Raw genomic sequence first — 4,183 nt, forward strand, 5'->3', positions numbered from 1 at the left:
TGCCAAAGGAGAAAAGGTCGGTACACTTTACTTGTGTATTGTTAGCACGCAACCTTCAGCTTGTGCAACAACAACAGCAGTTGACAGTGCAGTGTGGCACTACCGGCTTGGGCATATGAGTGCCAAAGGAATGCAAATCCTTCAAACAAAGAAGCTTCTATCAGGTTTGAAAGAAGTGGACTTAGAGTTCTGTGAAGATTGTGTTTATGGTAAACAAAAGAGGGTAAAATTTCAAAAATCAGGAAATGAAAGAAAAAATAAAAAACTTGAGTTGGTTCCGATTCTGATGTTTGGGGTCGTGCAAGTACACCATCACTTGGTGGCTCATTGTACTATGTAGCATTCATAGACGATGCGACTAGAAAAACATGGGTTTATGTCATGAAGAATAAATCGGATGTATTTTCCATATTTCAAAGGTGTGGAGAATCAAACAGGTACCAAGGTTAAATGCCTTAGATCCGACAATGGAGGTGAATATTGCAGCCAAGCTTTTGAAAGCTTTTGTGCTAGCAATGGAATTCGGAGGCAAAGGACAACCCCAAGGACACCTCATCAAAATGGTATTTCGAAAAGGATGAACAGGACAATCATGGAGCGGGCACGAAGCATGCGGCTACATGCAGGCCTACCGCTTGAGCTTTGGGCGGAAGCTGTAAGTATGTCTGTGTACTTAATCAATTGGTCACCCTCAAGGACATTGGATGGGGGAGTTCTAGAAGAGGCATGGACGGGTAAACCGGTGAATTATGCATTTCTCAAAGTGTTTGGGTGTGAGGCTTTCATGCACATAGATAGAAGCCTAAGATCAAAGCTAGATGCAAAGTCTAAAAAGTGTTTCTTCATTGGCTATGGAGAAGGTGACTTTGGGTATCGCCTATGGAATCCTGAAGATGGTAAAATCTTAAGGAGTAGGGATGTAATTTTTAACGAACAAAATAAGTACAAAGATTACTTGAAAAGAAATCAAACAAAACAAACAGGTGATGAATACATGGAGCTTGAGGACGGGGAAGACTCAAGGACTGCAAACGGTGACAATGTGCAACAACGTCAACCAAATGAGGAGCCTCAACCTATTCCCCGAAGATCTACAAGAGCAAGTAGACCTCCAGAAAGGTTTGTTCCTTCCTTCAACCATCTCTTGATCTCAGATTCTGGAGATCTGGAATCATACGAAGAAGCTATGCAACATGAATCCAAAGAAGAATGGACGAAGAGCATGCAAGTGGAGATGGACTCACTACATCGTAACCAAACATGGGAATTGGTTGAGTTGCCTAAAGGTAAGTGGGCACTTCAAAACAAATGGGTGTACAAGGTGAAGGAAGAAGAAGGTGGGAAGAAAAGGTACAAGTCTAGGCTTGTGGTAAAAGGTTTTTCTCAAAAGAAAGGTATTGACTTCAATGAAATATTTTCTCCTGTTGTAAAAATGAGCTCAATTAGCCTTGTCTTAAGCCTTGTGGCTGCTCATGATCTAAATCTCTAGCAAATGGATGTAAATACGGCATTCCTCGGTGACTTAGAGGAGGAAATCTACATGCTTCAACCAAAGGGGTATGAAGTAAAAGGTAAGGAGAAAATGGTTTGCAGATTAAAGAAGAGCTTGTATGGTTTAAAGCAAGCATCAAGACAATGGTACGTGAAGTTTGATCGATGGATGTTGGATCATGGATTCACAAGATGCAACTCGGATCACTACGTCTACACGAAGAATTTGGGAGATGGGAAATTTATCATCCTAATGTTGTATGTTGATGACATGTTGATTGCAAGTGCTAACATGTAGGACATCAAAGACCTAAAAGAGGAACTGTCTAAATCTTTTTCAATGAAAGATTTAGGTGCTGCAAAGAGGATACTTGGTATGAAAATATCTAGGGACAGGACGAAGAAGACAATAAAGCTATCTCAAGAAGATTACATCAAGAAGGTACTAGAAAGGTTTGCAATGCAAAATGCAAAACCAATTTCTACACCTTTGGCTGGTCACTTTAAACTAACAAAGGATATGTGTCCAAAGACACAAGAGGAGATAGCCTATATGTCTAAAGTTCCATATGCTGCAGCGGTAGGTTCTCTAATGTATGCTATGGTCTGGACAAGGCCAGACATTGCACATGCAGTGGGAGTTGTGAGTAGGTTCATGGACAATCCAGGTAAAGAGCATTGGCAAGCTATGAAGTGGATACTTAGGTATCTAAAAGGGACAACAACAAATGCTTTGTATTTTGGAGGAACTGATATTTTTTCTAGAAGGGTATGCTGATACAGATATGGCAAGTGACAAAGATACTCGAAGGAGCACTACTGGCTATGTGTTCACGGTTGGAGGCACAGCAGTAACCTGGGCTTCAAAGCTGCAGAAAGTGGTTTCACTTTCTACCACGGAAGCAGAGTATGTAGCAATGACGGAGGCTAGCAAAGAAATTATGTGGCTTCACAGATTCTTAGAAGAGCTTGGATTCAAACAAGACAATTGTGTCTTGTACAGTGATAGCCAAAGCGCTATCCATCTTGCGAAGAACTCAGCCTTTCATTCAAGGACAAAGCACATTGAGGTGAGATATCACTTCATACGCACTCTTTTGGAAGAGGGACAGCTAAAGCTAGGAAAGGTGCATACAAGTGAAAATCCTGCAGACATGTTTACAAAGGTGGTCAACAAGGAGAAGTTGAGCTTTTGCTCATCTTCAATCGGCATTCAAGGATAAGAAGCTAGAATGGAAAGCAGTCACAGGTTTGGTTTGGAGATCAGTCTCCAAGTGGGAGATTGTTAAGTATAGAGCCTGATTTACCCTTGTAATTTTCTGTGGTAAAAGCGCACATTTGTAAGGCCCCCATTATGAGGAGAAGCCATCGTGCGTGAAGGAAAATCACTCACCAGAAACCAAATTTCACAGTCAAAAATCAGGGGCAACTTTAGGGACATAAGATCCTCGTTGAGAGATAGGTGTTTTGGTTGGACAGCCCCACATCCTCGTCACTACTCATAATGAGGGTAAAAATATTATCACCTGGACAAAAAATTTAATCTTCTATTGACATTCTTCGTCTTTTATCTCTCTCTCTCTCTCTCTCTCTCTCTCTCTCTCTCTCTCTCTCTCTCTCTCTCTCTCTGTTCACATTGTAAACAACCTCACATTCTCTAGTCATGTCCAATCCTCGCACACCTCGGTGTAGAGGTGCACGGAGATCAGAACCACCGGGTTATAATTTCATCTTTATTGATCAATGCCTATATTTGTGGGTACAAGAAATCTACACACCCACGTCTACATGATAGTGCATATAGTGGACAAAACCCTTTTGCCTCTTCTAGCTATAGCATTTCCCAGCATCTTAACATCTTTTCACAGTAGATTTTTTCACCATTCATCTAACTTTAATTTTTTTACCATAATCTCGAAGGTAGTGTTAAGTATGGAGCCTGATTTACCCTTGTAATTTTCTGTGGTAAAAGCGCACATTTGTAAGGACCCCATTATGAGGAGAAGCCATCGTGCGTGAAGGAAAATCACTCACCGGAAACCAAAATTCACAGTCAAAAATCAGGGGCAACTTTAGGGGCCTCGCCGGAATACTATGGCTAGATGGCGGCCGGAAAGTGGACGAAAAACAACCGTCGGTTGGCCGGTGGCCGGTAGTCAATGGCCGGTGGCCGGTGGTCGGAAGTCAATGGCCGGTGGCCGGTGGCCAAATTCAAAAGCGGACTTGTCTTCTCAAGGGCGGCCACACATGGGCGGATTGGAGGGTCCGATTTGGACTTATTCACACAAGGGCGGCTACACATGGCTGCCTCTCATAAGAGAGGGCAACCCTTTGGCCTATAAAAGAAGGCCATTTCTACACACATTTCATAGTGTGAAGTTGATGCAACAAGGTGGGTGTGAGGTGGTGAGAGTGAAGCAAGGCGGGAGCTCCAAAAGGGTATAATCCCTTTGTAAACTACTTCTTGTTTTGAAGTACTAAAGCCATTGAGTGGCTGCTTTCCCATGGACGTAGCCCACATTGGGTGAACCACGTATATCGTGTGTACTCTCTCTCTCTCTCTCTCTCTCTCTCTCTCTCTCTCTCTCTCTCTCTCTCTCTCTCTCTCTCTCTCTCTCTACTCTATAATCTCGTGTATGTAGATTTGTCTCTCTCCATTAAGTAATCTACTCAATTATCTATTTAGCTACGT

The sequence above is a fragment of the Adiantum capillus-veneris genome, chromosome 13 (genome assembly GCF_014529385.1).
Source record: "Adiantum capillus-veneris isolate H3 chromosome 13, ASM1452938v2, whole genome shotgun sequence".
Lineage (NCBI taxonomy): Eukaryota > Viridiplantae > Streptophyta > Polypodiopsida > Polypodiales > Pteridaceae > Adiantum > Adiantum capillus-veneris.